A 16,990-nucleotide genomic window follows, 5' to 3' on the forward strand; every position below is an offset into this window, starting at 1 on the left:
AACAAAAATCATAGTTTTGGTTATTTGTATTTTTTTGGTTAGTTATCCATTCATGTCCTTTGCTTGTTTTTCTGTTGTGATATTTATCTTCATGTTAGTTAAGAGCCCGTTATTTATGATAAGTCTTATCTCTTTGTTTTGTTGCTTGTTAACAATGTTTGTAATCAGTTTCTTGAAGTTTTTACATTCTATATGGTAATTTTTGTCCTACAGAATTAAAAAAGTGGATCCTTTCTTTGCTCTTAAACATAAGAGAGGTCTTTCCTATACTCCTGGCAGATAAATTTTCACATTTTTTCCTAGTCTTTTAAAAAATAAATACAAGCATACCTCATTTTATTGCGCTTCATAGATACTGCATTTTTTACAAATTGAAGATTTATGGCAACCCTGCATTGAGCAAGTCTATCAGTGCCATTTTTCTAATAGCATTTGCTCACTTCCTGTCTCTGTCTCACATTTTGGTAATTCTCACAATATTTCAAACTTTTTTATTATTTGTTATGATTACCTGTGGTCAGTGATCTTTGATGTTATTATTGTAATTGTTTTGGGGAGCTACAATCCGTGCCCATATAAGAGGCGAATTTAATTGATAAATGTTGTGTGTGTTCTGACTGCTCCACCAACCAGCTGTTCCCCCATCTCTCTCCCTCTCCTCTGGCCTCCCTATTCCCTGAGACATAATAATATTGAAATTAGGGCATTTCAATGGCCTCTAAGTGTTCAAGTGAAAGGAAGACTTGAATGTTTCTCACTTTAAATCAAAAGTTAGAAATGATTAAGCTTAGTGAGGAAGGCATTTCGAAAGCCAAGGTAGGCTGAAAGCTAGGCCTCTGGTGCCAAACAGTTAGCCAAGTTGTGAATACAAAGGAAAAGTTCTTGAAGGAAATTAAAAGTGCTACTCCAGTGAACACACGAATGATATGAAAGTGAAACAGCCTTATTGCTGATATGGAGGAAGTTTTAGTGGTCTGGATAGAAGATCAAACCAGCCACAACATTCCCTTAAGTTGAAACCTAATCCAGAGCACGGCCCTAACTCTCTTCAATTCTGTGAAGGCTGAGAGAGGTGAGGAAGCTGCAGAAGCCAGTGTGAAGCTAAGAGAGGTTGGTTGAAGGTGCCATCTAGGACTTTTGTAGCTAGGGAGCCGAAGTCAATGAGGTTTCAAAGCTTCAAAGGACAGGCTGACTCTCTTGGTAGGGGCTAATGCAGATGATGACTGTAAGTTGAAGCCAGTGCTCATTTACCATTCCAGAAATCGTAGGACCATTAAGAATTATGCTAAATCCACTTTGCCTGTGCTCTGTAAACAGAACAACAAAGCCTGGATGACAGCACATCTGTTTCCAGCATAATTTACTGAATATTTTAAGCCCATCGTTGAGACCTATTGCTCACAAAAAAAGATTCTTTTCAAAATTTTACTGCTCATTGACAATGCACCTGGTCACCCAAGAGCTCTATGGAGATGTGTAATGAGATTAATGTTGTATTCATCCCTGCTGATGTAACATCCATTCTGCAGCCCATGGATCAAGGAGTAATTTTGACTTTCATGTCTTATTATTTAAGAAATATATTTCGTAAGGCTATAACTACCATAGATAGTGATTCCTCTGATGGATCTGAGCAAAGTAAATTGAAAACATTCTGGAAAGGATTCACCATTCTAGATGCGATTAACAACATTTGTGATTCATGAGAAGAGGTCAAGATATCAACATTAACAGGAGTTTGGAAGAAATTGATTCCAACTCTTTTTTTTGTGTGTGTGTGTGAGGAAGATCAGCCCTTGGCCAGCATCCAATGCCAATCCTCTCCTTTTTTACTGAGGAAGATTGGCCCTGGGCTGACATCTGTGCGCATCTTCCTCTACTTTATATGGTACGCCGCCACAGCATGGCTTGACAAGCGGTACGTTGGTGCGTGCCCGTGATCCGAACCTGCGAACCCTGGGCCACCGAAGTGAAGTGCGCGCTCTTAACTGCTGTGCCACAGGGCCGGCCCCTGATTCCAACTCTCTTGGGTGACTTTGAGAGGTTCATGACATTAGTGGAGGAAGTAACTGTAGATGTGGTGGAACTAGAGAACCAGAATTAGAAGTGAACCCTGAAGATGTGACTGAATGGCTGCAATCTCATGATAAAACTTGAACAGATGAGAAGTTGCTTCTTATGGATGAGCAAAAAAAGTAGTTTCTTGAGATGGAATCTACTCCTGGTGAAGATGCTATGAAGATTGTTGAAATGACAAGAAAGGATTTAGAATATTACAAAAACTTAGTTGATAAAGCAGCAGCAGGGTTTGAGAGGATTGACTCCAATTTTGAAAGAAGTTCTACTGTGGGTAAAATGCTATCAAAAAAGCATCTCATGCTACAGAGAAATTGTTTGTGAAGGGAAGAGTCAATCGATGCAGCAAACTTCATTGTTGTCTTATTTTAAGCAGTTGCCACAGCCACCACAACCGTCAGCAACCACCACCCTGATCAGTCAGCAGCCATCAACATTAAGGCAAGACCCTCCACCGCAAAAAGATTATGACTCGCTAAAGGCTCAGATGATGGTCTGCGTTTTTTAGCAATAAATTATTTTTAAATTAAGGTATGTACATTGCTTTTTTAGACATAATGCTATTGCACACTTAATAGACTACAGTATAGTGTAGACATAACTTTTGTATGCACTGGGAAACCAAAAAATTCATGTGATGCACTTTATTGTGGTGGTCTGAACTGAACGTGCACTATTTCTGAGGTATGCCTTTATGTTTAAGTCTTTACCTGAAAATTTGGGGATGGTTCAATGTGAAGGATATTATTTTGTTGTTTTCCAAGACGTTAACTCATGGTTCTTCTATTTTTCTTCACTGATTTGGAATGGAAAGTTTGTTATCTACTATATCTTTATATATACTAAGCCTAATTTATGGGCTTATTTTTGTTATTGCTCTGTTGATCTTAAAGTACTAACCTTACTTTAGTTTATTTATTAACATAGATAAATTATGATAATTTAAAACTATATATTTTTCATTAAAACTGATTTTATTGATAAAATTATGTAATAATTGCATTTAAAAACTTATTCTATCATTTAAACTATTGTTAAATACATAGTTAATTTGGCTTGATGAAGTTTCATTGTTATTAAAAAAAAAACAGACACCATTAAACAATGATTTACGTTAAAGAGATGTTGGGACATACAGCCTGAAAGCAGGTGGTGATAGAAGTATACTTTTTTTTATGTATGGTCCTTAAAATGTAATTTGAATTTTATATGCTCCCTAAAGGAGATCTTAGGCAGAATTCAAAAGATTGCTTTTAATAAAGAACCAGGAATTTGGGGAGAATTCTTGAAGAATTATTGCTTCCAACATAATTTGAAAGGAATTTTAGGTTTGAGGTATTTTATTGAGGTACAATTCTAATTTAGTTTAAAAAAGTGTATATTTAGGAAGATATTAATTATACCAAATGAATATAAGAAAAATATGTTAGAAGCAAATGATGTAGATATTACTTTGTTTTCTTATTTTATACCATATATTTCAAAATTTTTATATGTCAAAGATAATAACCCCTTTCGTTTGGTGACTCAAGCTAGCCTTTCATGTAAAAATCCAAAGTATGTGAAATCTCTGCCGCCTCTGCACATGCCCTGCTGGCCAGTGCAGTCCTGGCTAGCTCCTCACCCACATCTCCACTCTAGTGTTGTTCAGTCTCATACCGGATATGAGCAGATGGCGGCGGTGAGCTGGAGGCAGGGAAGGCACCTACACATTGAGCTATGCAGTCGTGTGGTCATCTGTGCCATTTGAGTGCACTCTTCTCTTCTTCCTCCAGCCTGCATATTTAATTATGCCCTCTAGAAAGTGGATAAAGAAATTAAGCACCTGTTTCAGGCAGGTGGATAGATCTAAAAAAAATAGTGGAGACCATATCTATTCTGCTTTTTGAACACTCTTAGTGCAAGAGAAGCCAGTGTTAAGGTTGTTAGCATTTAATTCTCAGCAAATTATTACTATGCCGAGTTTCTCTTTCTTCATGCCAAACATTCCTTTAAGCAGTTGAATTATTATGGAGGCCCTGAGATGAAACCCTTCATTTGGCAAATGTTCAGAAGTGCCAGGCGCAGAGACAGCAATACAGTTTTCCCTTCATTTTTGGGACAGGTTCTTATAGGAAAGCTGTTCTGGCTCATACCTGTTTGGGTGAGTCTTCAACGTCTATCTATAGGGGTTAAAGCAGTACCCAATTAGCCCTTCTCCCACTACAGGCTTCTCTTATCTGTGGTGATGCCTGATTCACTGGGATTTCAGACCTGTCAGCTTCTTTAGTTCTCCTTCAGGCTTGCTCCAATTCCCAGGTCCAGAAAAGAGGGAATGGCCACAACGAGTAGGCTCTCTTTTAACTTGGGAGTTGTAAATAAGCCAGATGGTTGAGAGTAACTCTGTGTGTGTGTGTGTGTGTGTGTGTGTGTGTGTGTGTGTGTGTGAGGCAGAAAGACTGACTAGAGAAAAGGTGCAAAAATGAAATGATGAATAGAGGTTTTGAGATAAGAGATGATGAAATTGGGGTACTCTGGTTATATAAAGGAGCAAAGGAAGACAGGAAGGCTCTTGTCAAGAGCTGTTATTGGCTGGAATAAAGTAATAGGATGGTGAGGATGGGAGCAGGCTTTTGAGTGGGTGCTCATTCTTACAAGTGGAGGAGGAAACATAGAGGGTTAACAGGGCAGTACATTGCTGTGGCTGTGATATTAGATTCTCATATCTACATTGCTGTTCTTAAGGAACATGTGATAAATTGTTATAAAGTAAATGACAAAAATCATATCTCCCAGCTGTATATTTTGTGAGTTGACACAGTCATTTTAAATATTAAGATTAGCCATGTGTGAACAAAACAGTGTTTTTAAATTAGGTCCAGTGCCACAGTCGTTACAGTATATAGATTTTATACGAGCCATGGATTTCTCTAAGGAAATTTCACAGTGAATATCTGACATGGGTAATAACTCAAATTACAATTGCTTATGTGATTTACACTGTCAAGATATTTCCTATTTCTCTTTTAACTTCATAGGGAAAATATTTTTTCTTAAGTTTCTGTGTAATAAAGGCTTAAATCTCAAAGTGGCCAGATTGATATTTTATATTTGATTGTTCCTACTGTATTTAAAAGAAAATTAGAAATAGTATGGTGAATGAGAAAAATGAAATGTCTGTGAAATGAAAAGGTCAAAATAAGTATAGGAAATTAAAGCACCTTTTTCAATAGTTGGTGATTAATTTTAAAGAAGAAAGCAGAGGGAAAGTTATTATTTGGGTTTATTTGGCAGATGAAATAAGAGCAGACTCGAACCTTCTTTCCTGGCCTTTATTTTGCCCTTCATTTCTGTTTTCTTTCTCTAAAAGATGAGTAATTCCTCTTTTCTAGCTATTTGGCTTTACTAGAAAGCTCCCTGTTCGTATACAGTCCAGCCCGACTGCATGTCTGCCCTTGACAGCCCAGAGTGCTAAAGAACAGGAGGGGAACATCTGATGATATATCTCTTGGGCAGGTCATTGTGTAGTTCCTACAACTGGCTCCTTGTAAAGCAGGTTTAGTACATCAGTACTGCACTGTGAGCCCAGTTTGTATAGTTGGTGCAGGGTCCCGCAATTCCCCTCCCCTTTTCTTCTTGTGGCAAGTAGGTCAAGGTGATGTGGGATAAATGTAACTCACTGGAATATGTGAGGCAGATATTAAAAAGCAGCTTCTACAATGCCTGAAGTGGTGCACTTGTCACACATTTCTCACATTTCCACGCAAGTCTCTGTCCTCAGTACTTCCATAGTACTTTTTAATATCTCTATTAACATTTCCCTTGCCATGTCGTACTTTCTACTTGCATGTCCGTTTACTCCACTTGACTTTGAGTCCTTTCAGGGCAAGGGCTGTGCCTCATTAATCTGTGTATCCATATTTTGGTGGCTGGTACAAAGCAGGCACTCAATAAAGGTTAGTCAGATGAGTGTTTAAAAAACACACACAACTCTTGAGGTCTGCCATTTGCCAGACCCTGTGATGGACGAGTAACATATGTAGCTTTCTTTAACCACCCTTGGCCCTATGGAAGAGATTCTAATCTACAACTTTGGATTGTTTATAGTAACTTTTGTAATAAGGAGAGAAAGTTAGGGAATAAAGATAAGCAAAGAAAGAAAAAGAAAAATCACCTGCAACCCCATTCCCCAGCAATAATAGCTGTTAGCATTTTGTAGTCTTATTTTTTCCTATGGACGTGTGTATGTTTTTCATGAAGAGTTATGTCACATGTAAACATACTGGTTTGTAACCCAATTTTATCACCTAATTAGCTCAGTGCAATAATAGATGCCTGATAGATATTTGTTTTAATGAACACTTTCCATGTTATCAAATATATTTAAGCATCATTTTTTATGGTTGCATGGTATTTTATTGTATGGATATACTATAATTTATTTAACCAAGCCCTCATTGCTCAATATTTAGGCTATTTATTTATTCATTCAACAGAGTGAGTTTGGTCATGCACACCTCTCTGGCTTCATCCCTTTTCCCTTCCTATTCTTTACTTTGTTATTATTGATTTACTTTTAAGGCTTTGAAAGCTTCATCTTCTCTTTCACTTCCTGACATTTGCAATAGTGTTCCTTCTGCTCACAACACACTTCCCACTTTGCCCAGGTAATACACATTTTTCAAACCTAAGCTTAGCCATTCCTTCTTCTTGGAAGTTTCCCCAGACTGGATTAGTTGCCCCTCCAATGTGCTTCGTAGGTGGCATTTTGTACTTACTCCTAGAAGCGTTCAATCTGTTGTATTTTAATTGCATGCTTTCTGAAGTGTGTCTCCCACTAGACTATAAACTCTTTCAGGCAAGGCATCTTATGTCTTATTTCCTTCTGTGGCAGAGTCCCCTGAGGATGTTTTCAGCCACTTTACCCTCTCTGTAAATCAGCAGTTATTGCCATCTGTGGTGAGAGTGGATGATGATCAAGTCTGTGAAGATAGATACAGGCTGGGAACCACGGCTTTGCAAGAAGACTAGCTGGAACTCCTCCATCAGAAAAAGCCATAATGATAGAGTGGAAGGAAGGGAATTTGGGTTTGGAATCTGCAGAGCAGTATTGTGGTCTGCCAGTGATTGGTTGTATGAATTCAGGCAGGTCGTTTAACCTGTCTTCACCTTCATCTTCCTTTCTGTAAAACCAAGGGATTGGATTAGATGATCTGTAAACTCACTTTTAGAAATGATCTTCTGATTTTTCTGATCAGACATACAGAAAGAATCTTGCTCTTGAAAGAAGAAATGTATGAATGAAAAATGGGATTATTCATTTGTCTAAAATGTGATTATATTATGTTGGTTTAACAGATTATTAGTCTTACACATTTAAAGAGCTCTTCAAATGAATCTTCAGTAAATAACTTCAAACTGCTGACAATTCTTCATTATCTCAGAAAAAGGAAGATCCTGGTGAATTCTTTTCTCTATACTTAACCTCTTGAATCTAGGACAGTGATCTCATCTGGCCTCATTGTTTTAAATACCATCTCTGTGCTGATGCCTTACAACTTGATATCTGCAAGCTGCATTGCTCCCCTGAAATTGCCTACCAATTTACTGGTCCTCTGAGATATCTAATGGGCATCTGAAACTTAATCTGCCTAAGACTGAATTCCTGATCCTCTCCACCCCCACAAACCTGCTATTCCTAAAGTCTTCCATATCTGATTAAGACAGAAACTTTGGAATCATCTTTGATTCCTAAAACTTAACCATCAATCTATTGGCAGATGCTTTCAGTTTTTCTTTTGGATCGTAACTGGAAACTGCCCACTTCTTGCCAGCACTCCTTCCTACTGCCCTTACTCCACTAGAGTCTATTCTCAGTCAAGAGCCAGAAGCATTCATTTTTAGTCATAAGTCATATTGTGACTCCTCTACTTACAACCTTCAGTGGTTCCCCATCTCCCTTAGTGTAAAAATCACAGTCCTTACAGTTGGTGACGCAGTCCCATGTGATCTAGTGCTCTGTTACTTCTCACTTCATACTCTCTGTCTTATTCACTTTTCTTCAGACACACTGGCCACCTTGCTGTTGACAGAGCATTCCAGGCACACTCTCTCTTCAGGGCCTTTGAGATGCTGTTCTTTCTGCCTGGAACTCTCTCCCCATGTATTCACGCACCCACCCTTTCACCTCCTTCCAGTTGCTCCTGGGTAACCATCTGGGATAAGGTCTACACTGACTGTCCTATTTAAAATTGCGTGTTGCTACCACCACCACCCCAGCACTTCACACTTTATTTTTCTCCATAGCACGTAGCACCTTATAATATACTGTAATTTATTTATTAATCTTGTTTATTGTCTGTCTCCCTATTCTAGAATGTCAGCATTGGTGGGCAGGGTTTTTTGTCTGTTTGGTTTACTGCTTTCTCACTGGCTTTGTGACATGTGGCAAATAACTTAATTTGCAGAGTCTCTCTTTTCCCATCTGTAAAAATAAAGGTGATAATAAATGGTTATATATTGTTTATAGATGTTATTTTGGCTAAGTTCTCCCCAGTGAGTTTATGGTAAGGCTAAAGAAATCATGAGAGTTGTATAACCCATTTCACGAACTACAGACAGTAACATATGCAGCTAGGAGGTCCTCAACTCAAGAAAGAGCGCCCTTCTGCCCTGTCTGGCCCAGGAAGCTGCAGCGCTCCTGCCTGCCATGTTGAGAATGGCTTCCTTGGGGAGTCCTCACACCTTTCTTTACTCGCTGCTGCTTTTCACAGTGAGCTCTTGAGACCTCCACGTGGGTGCTGATGCTGCCCTTCTCCTCGCTCAGGGCTCAGAGGGTTATAGGGTGGCTTTGAGGCTCAGAAAACTTTTGCACTGTATTTTCAATTTAAATAGTCTATTGTGGCCTAATACTGGAACATTGGATAACTGTTCTTCCATGGGAGAAATTAATTTCTAGTTTTCAGACTGCATTGAAAGGGAACTTGGGAACATAACCTGTTCAGAAATTAGGAGATAACCTTTTAGAATGACATTTCAGTTGCTACAAAGCAAAGATGTAGAGGCAGGATTAAAATATTCTCATATCCCAACTAGTCCTGAAAGTACATTTACTATGTATTTAAGCCTTTAAAAATTGCGGATCTCTATTCTCTCTCAGTATAATTTTGCTTTATGAAGATAAATTGTACTTGAACAGACAATGGGAAAGTACTTATTTTGCTAACTTAATATCATTGTTGCATTAAAGTACTCTCTATGTAGCAAAAGGTAATTTAATCCTTAAAAAACATTGTTGCCTTCTTCCCTGTTTTGTCATAGATAAAAATGAGTGTTGAGGTGGTGGCTGTGACTGGATTAGAACCAGAAGGAACCAGCACTGGGCTATTAGCGGCTGTCCTTGCCCTGACTCTTCTCAGGTTGTGCTTTTTTGTTTTTTTCTATTTAGCACAGAAACTTTTTGCTTCAGAAATGATGAGGTGTGAACCACTCAGAATGAGCTAGTTTTACATAAGAGCAACTTTGGTAGGACCTGGGGCTGAGGGAAACATTTTAGGTATTGTGGAAATTTTTATGCCTTGTCTGTCTTGTCTTTGTGTGTGTTTGAAGAAAAGTCACAGAAGGAGTAGCCTGCCTTATCTACCGGAAACCTCAGAGGGGTAGGCTGCCTGCGGACCTCCTCCCTTGGTACCCGAGTAGTGTGGTCTGTGGTCACGAGGGTCCCTCCTTCTTCACTTACTGTTCCCAGCTTTAGTTCTGCTGCCTTTGACTCGGTATGAATAGAGCTATACAGTGGTAAGTTCCCAGGCTTTGGGGCAGATCTGGGTTTGAGTTCTGGCTCTGTTGCTTACTTAACCTCTAATCACTGTACTTAATCTCAGTTTCTTCATCTGTAGAATTAAGAGGGGTTAATATGCATAATACCTAGTTAATAGTACTGTGATGAGAATTAAACAAGATAATGTATGAAAATATTTAGCTCAGGCCCTTGCACATATAAATAAGCTCAATAGATGTTAGCTGTTATAAAAATCTACTTTAAGCTGCATTTCTTATATTCACTCTTTCAAAGAGAATATGAATAATGTATGAATAACTACCCATGCTCTCTGCTGCGTGCTGAGAATACAGTAGTGACCAAAACAGATGTGGCCCCAACCACACTTAGTCCAGTGGAAAAGATGTTTGTGCCTTGAAACTTGTCAACTATTAGAAGAAAACTTTTGACTTGATCTAAAGTGGGAAAAGAAATTTAAATTGAAGCAGGGATAAAGTTTTAAATTGAAAGCTTAGTAAAAGAACTCTAAGTTTAAAAAAAAAAAAGACTTAGGGCAATCAGTGTAGTTTTCCGGAGTTTTGAATAGAAGTGCTTCCACAAGCTGACAGATTTGCCTGTAAGGACAATTAGTAGGTCAGCGTTAGACAAGTAAGAAAGGGAGTAGAAAGAAGTGAGGTCTGTGACGTAGACTGGAGCAAGTCCATGGAGGATAAACAAAGTGAAACAAGGAGAGCAGGTGTGGACTGGAAAGTGAAGTCAGTCATTTTCCAGTACAGAGGCCATAACCTCTGGTGGCAGAATCAGAATTTAACAACTGGTTTTGAAAGAAACAGGATTTGGTTTAGAAATAAAAACGTCCTCTATTAAACATGTGATAATAATCATATTCACATTTTGGTAGCCTATTTGTTTTAATATCAATAAATAACTTGTGAAAGTAAGTTATTAACTGTAAGTAGTACATTTTTTACATTGGAGTAAGATTTACTATAGTGAACAGATTGAGTATGTTGATATATTTATCAGGAAAAATCTTAATGCAAAAATTTTTTATGTAATCTCCTTTTTTCTCTATTAAAATTAGGCAATTTTAGAAACAACTAAATATCCATCAGCTGATGAATGGATGAATAAAATGTGGTACATCTATACAATGTAATATTATTTGGCAGTAAAAAGAAACGAAGTACTGATACATGCTACAACATGGATGGAGCATGTACTGAGACATGCTAAGTGATAGAAGCCAGTCACAAAGGATCACATATTGTATGATTCCATTTCTATGAAATGTCCAAAATAGGTAAATCTGTAGAGACAGGAAGTAGATGAATGGTTGTCTACTAGCAGGGGAGAGGATAGGGTTTCTTTTGAGCTGATGAAAATGTTCTAAAATTGATTGTGGTCATGATTATATAACTCTGTGAATATACTAAAAACCATTGGATTGTGCATTTTAAATGGGTGAATTGTATGGTATGTGATTATATCTTAAGAAAGCTGTTATTTTTTTTAAATTAAGCAATTTTAAAGAATTCTTAACTTCAAAAAGCATAAGTGGGGGGCTGGCCCCGTGGCGTAGTGGTTGAGCGCGTGCACTCTGCTGCTGGCGGCCTGGGTTCTGATCCCGGGCACGCACCAACTCACCGCTTGTCAGGCCGTGCTATGGTGGCGTCCCACATAGAGTGGAGGAAGATTGGCACGGATGTTAGCTTAGGGCCAGTCTTCCTCAGCAAAAAGAGGAGGATTGGCATGGATGTTAGTTCAGGGCTGATCTTCCTCACGCACAAAAAAAATAAGCATAAGGGGTAGAATAGATTGTTTACACTGAGCTGGATTCTCCCTAATACCTAAGTCAGTGGACACCAACTCCAAGTTCCTGTTACGAGTGGTAGTTCTCAAATGCAGAGTGCATACCAGTCACTTAAGGAGTTGTTAAAACGTGGAGTCCCAGATCCTCCCCCTACAGGATCTAATTTGGCCGCCTGGGAAGGGCTTGGGACTTTTAACAGGCACCCCAGTGAATCAGCTGTTCTCTGTATCAGAAATTGAGAACCACTCTGATAGAAGGTTCTTTTAGAACACTTTCCTGGGCCTGTTATCTAGACTTTATTTTTATTCAGTTGCTTTGGCTGCCTTATCAGTACTAAGATATATATTTAGCAATTTTATTTTAGAGTTTGAAATTACATTAGGACCACTTTAGCTAGCATTGCCTTATTTTACAGACCAGGCAGTTGAAGCCAGAGAGAGTCTCAAAGCTACTAAGTGAGAGAATTGGAATCCAGATTTAGGTCTGCTTGTATCCAATCCAGCACTCTTTTCATTTTGTCACACCATCTCTCAGAATCTTATTTTGTATATGATACTTACTACTCCGTGGCCTCCACAGACTTAGGTGCCACCTACTTTTTAATGGCTCTGCCTGTTCATTGGCTATGTGACTTTGAGCTCATTTCTTAACCTCTTTGTGCTTCACTTTCTTAATCAGAAAGAAATAGCATAAGAATAATGCCTACTTGATAGAATTATTATGAGGATTTTATGATATTGTACATGTGAAGTGCTTGGTATAGTCCCTGACACGTAGTTCATGCTTAGTAATTGTTAGCTGTCATTTCTAATAATAGACTCCTTCAGATAGTATTTGCTTTCTTTAAGGGTCTAGAGTCATGAAATATTTTTTAAAGGACAGTTAAACAAAATATGCATTTTCTCACCATATCTACCTTATAGTTTTCCTGCTGGGTCTTCATAGGTAAACCCAGAGCAGTGATTATCAAATTTATTCAAGGGGTAGACCCACTATGCTTGTTAAGGAATGCATGATAAATTGTCTTATAAACTAGAAACAATTTTACTAGCAGAGAATGACTTTATTGTATCTATATAATATAAAATCACTATAAGCATACACATCCATGAAAAAGTTATAGAATTAAGCCTAATCAACTCCTTGTAAATAAGTGTTATTTTAAATTTGCCTGTCATTAATTTGTTTCATCATCTGCCAGTAGCAAAAGTGTAGCAGATAGATTTGAGGGAATTGTCTTTATTAATTCAAGTATTTCTGTGATTTGGGAAAAGCTATTATTTTTGGATCTTGGTGGCCTGATGCTCATTCTAGCCTGTAAAATACCAAGGTAACCTCGGAGCTTGGTTTGAGAACCATTGTTTTATGGGCAGGGGAATGAATGTAGAGATGGATCAAGCCAAATTATTTGTGTGAATAACAGTTTACTCTATGGGGCTTAATGTTTTGGGATTATGGTGGCAAAATAAATGGGTTATGAAAAATGATTTTTATGTTTTTGTAATTTAAAATTTATAAAAGTAGTATAGGCTCTGACAAAAAATTCATGCAATACGGAAACAAAATGTTTGCCCAGCTCGCCAGAGGTAACTTAACAATTTGTGTATTCTTCTAGATAAATTTGTATGTATACACAGACATATATGTTTATTATATACATATTCATTTTGTATATAAATGTTTTCATGCAGCTACTTTTTTAAAACCATAATGCGTGTTGGACATCTTTTTACATATTGGTATACACAGAGCTGCCTCTTGTGTTTAATGCCATGCTAACAGTTTTGAAAGCTGACAATGTGCTAGGCATTGTTCTAAGCTCTTTACATATATTATTACCTCATTTAATCTTCACAAGAACCTTATGAAGTAGGTACAATTATTATCCCCATTTTATAGATGAGCTAACAAGCATAGAGATATGTGAGGCTACTTTCCCAAGATTGTGCAACACATAGGTAATGGATCCAGGATGTGAAGCCAGGCAGCTGACTTCAGAGATAGCCTTTTTAATGAAAACATGACATTGCTTTTCCCCTTATGGACAGACATCACATTATTTCCAGTTTTTTATTATAATTTATTTTTTGTAAATGTTTCATTAAATTTTCTAGCCTTTTCCTTATTTATTTATTTATTTATTTATCTTGGTGAGGAAGATTCGCCCTGAGCTAACATCTGTTGCCAATCTTCCTCTTTTTGCTTGAAGAAGATTGTCCCTGAGCTAACATCTGTGCCAGTCTTCCTCTATTTTGTATATGGGATGCCGCCACAGCATGGCTTGATGAGTGGTGTGTAGATCTGCACCCGAGATCTAAACCTGCAAACCCCAGGCCGCCGTAGCGGAGCACACGAACTTAACCACTATGCCACCGGGCCAGCCCCTCCCTTATTTTTATATGTGTGGAAGGAATGACTAGCTTTCGGGAAAGGACAGAATTATCTGAATATTTTGCTATGACATCTAAATTATTGCCATCATTGAAAGCCTTATGTCTGGTGGATTCCTAGCTGTTCATTTCTCTGCTCTTCATCTCTTGAAGTTTCTTGGTTTTTCAGTTCCTCTAATTTTTGCTTTTCTAATTAAAAATTATGCTTACTCTTAGAAAGGTGAAATGTTTTACTTTTCCATGTGTCCCATGTAAGCATGTATATGTGTATGTGTGTATGTGTTCCATTTGGCTTGTTCATCGTATTCAGACATTCTTCATCCTAATTTTTTTGTCTATTTGTTTTATGAGTTTCTGAAGGAGATGCTTTAAAATTTCCTATTGTGACTAAGAATTGATCATTTTCACTTTGTAATTCTGACAGCTTTAGTTTTAGCTAAAATATTTGAGGTTCTATTTTGAGCCCTATATTGTTTGGTGCATGCAAGTTCATAATTATTATTTTTTGAATTTTTTACCATTTTGAATCTTGCTTTTCTTTCTCTCTTTTTTTTTTTTTTGTGAGGAAGATCAGCCCTGAGCTAACATGTGATGGCAATCCTCCTCTTTTAGCTGAGGAAGATTGGCCCTGGGCTAACATCCGTGCCCATCTTCCTCTACTTTATATGGGACGCCACCACAGCATGGCGTGACAAGCGGTGTGTTGGTGCGCACCTGGGATCCGAACCCGCGAACCCTGGACCGCTGAAGCAGAGCACGCGCACTTAACTGCTTGCACCACTGGGCCGGCCCCAAATATTGCTTTTCTTAAATTCTCTCTTTTTTGGATATGAGCATTGTTACCCTGGCTTTCTTCTCATTTGTATTTTCCTGGCATGTATGTTTCCATCCTTTTATTTTAAACTTTTCTGTGTTGTTTCGTTTTAGGTGTATTTATTTGTATTTAGGTGTATTTAGGTGAACAATATGTTGCTAGATTATTTCTCTCTTTTTCTAATCTCATCTGACAGTCTGTCTTTTAATAGGCATGTTTTAGCTGTTTCCATTTATTGTAATTTTTGATATATTTGAACTCATTTACTTCATCTTATTTTGTGTTGTTTGTCATATTTTGTCTTAGATTTTTTTTTCCCTTTTTTCCTTGCTTTCTTGAAAAGTCACATATAGCAATATCAGTTACGCATTCCTACATAAAAACATTCAACTGAAATAGTAAAGCTGCTGCCCCCTTTTAGGAGCTGCACTTTCCGGTTTGCCACCGTCCCCACCTGGCTCTTTATTATATCTCTCTCATCCCTGTACTAAGTTCCACAAGGGTAGGTCCAAACCATGTCTGTTTTCCTTCACCACTGCACCCTCATCACCAGGCATGGTACCTGGTACCTAGATGCTCAGTGAATGTTTTTTGAATGAATCAATGAATGGATCATCTAGGTAGCTTTAAAATATACTGATACCTGGCCCCATACCCTGGAGATTTTGATTTGGTAGGTCTGATATGGAGCCTGGATACATACATTAGGAAGTAAAAAATTCTCCCAGATAATGTGATTATCAGCAAGATTTGGAATAATTTGGACTGATGTTTTATGGACTTTTTTACCTTGAGACAACTTGTGACACTCTTGATATAGTTAATAATTGTGAAGTAAAACACTGATCACTGGTATCTGTTTATCTGCTCAGTTGGGATGGGTCCACAATTCCCCTGAAGCAAGGAAACATACCACAATTTTAGCTCTCTTTTTTTTTAAGTTAAGCTGGAGGATACCTGGTCATCACTGTTTGGGTAACCCCAAAGGAGCAATGGTAAATTTTTCCTTTTTTTCTCAAATAATTCTTTAACCTTTCTTACATCTTTTTCATGTGCTCTCTAGGAGACAGTTTGGCTGAACATGCCTTTGTGCCTTTACATCAACAATATCAATCATTGGAAATATTCAGCCAAAGGGGATTAAAGTGTGGAATGAGTGGTTGGACTGGTCATCTTAGACTTTTTCCTCTTTTTAAGATACTGGTTCCCTTAGTTGACATTTATCATGGTTCGTGATATATAAAATTGACTGGGATACAAAGGACTTGATTTTGATTTTGGTTTACTGTATTGTACCCATGATGTTGTTTTGAGTTGAATTATCTGTGGAGTTAGGAAATTAATTTACCTTCAAGGAGCAAACTTCTTGGGAATGTGAACCTTTTATGGTGACAGACCATTGTTAATGAAGCCTATGATTGAAAAAGGAGTTTGTCAAGTTTCTTGTCTGTATTCTGAAACTAAGCATTTAGAACATTAGTCTCCCATAATGAATTTTGATTCAGTAGATATAAAGAAATAATATTAGTGGAAATATATTTTCAGATTTACTTAGGATAGAGTAAAAAAAGTGTGGCTTTTTACTTTCTTATTTTCATCTTTTAATCTTGGTTATTTAACTTTCAGTGCCTTGGTTTTTGTGTTTTCAAAATGGAAATTGTACTTTTTACAGTATGGAACCTTAATTAATGGTTACTAATCAAGTGCTTTAAGCAACTTAGATGAAAATTACTTTAGTTCAAAGTACTATAGTAATAATATTTTAAATAAGTAGTTGGAGAACTTTCTGTGGAAATGACTAATATAGTATTGTCAACTTAAATGTCATGATTATTTTGTGCTCTTTTGATGACATGGGATGTGTTCCCCATACTTGGGAATTCCCAGTCTCACCTGTGGGTTATTCTCAAGTTCTTTTCTTTCATTACTTGGCTTGGAAACTCGGTAAAGTGTTTCTTTACTTTAGTAGGTCAGCAGGCATTTATGGAGTACCTGCAAGGCATTGTGCTTGGCGCAGGACAGAAACCTAGTAGAACACAGTCTCCACCCTTGAGGATAAACAGAAGAATTATCTGGAAATGAGAAAAGTGAGGTTTTTCCCCTCAAAAAATGTCCCCATTTTCCTTGCTCTGTGTCTTCTC

General features: G+C 37.6%; 1 protein-coding gene across 5 annotated transcripts in view; it reads left to right on the forward strand.

The window, feature by feature from the left end:
- SPIRE1 (spire type actin nucleation factor 1) overlaps window positions 1–16,990 on the forward strand; it is a 250,744-nt gene that overhangs the window by 58,979 nt on the left and 174,775 nt on the right. Inside the window, exon 1 of one of the 5 annotated variants that reach the window (XM_087438945.1) lies at window positions 9,457–9,473. The exons of the other annotated variants lie outside the window; for them this stretch is intronic. The gene's annotated coding sequence lies outside the window, so the exon portion shown is untranslated. Of the gene's footprint in view, window positions 1–9,456; window positions 9,474–16,990 lie in introns of those variants that run through there. 5 annotated transcript variants of the gene reach the window in all.

Source organism: Ceratotherium simum, chromosome 14 (assembly GCF_057802395.1).
Source record: "Ceratotherium simum simum isolate JZ-2026a chromosome 14, ASM5780239v1, whole genome shotgun sequence".
NCBI classification, from domain to species: Eukaryota; Metazoa; Chordata; class Mammalia; order Perissodactyla; family Rhinocerotidae; genus Ceratotherium; species Ceratotherium simum.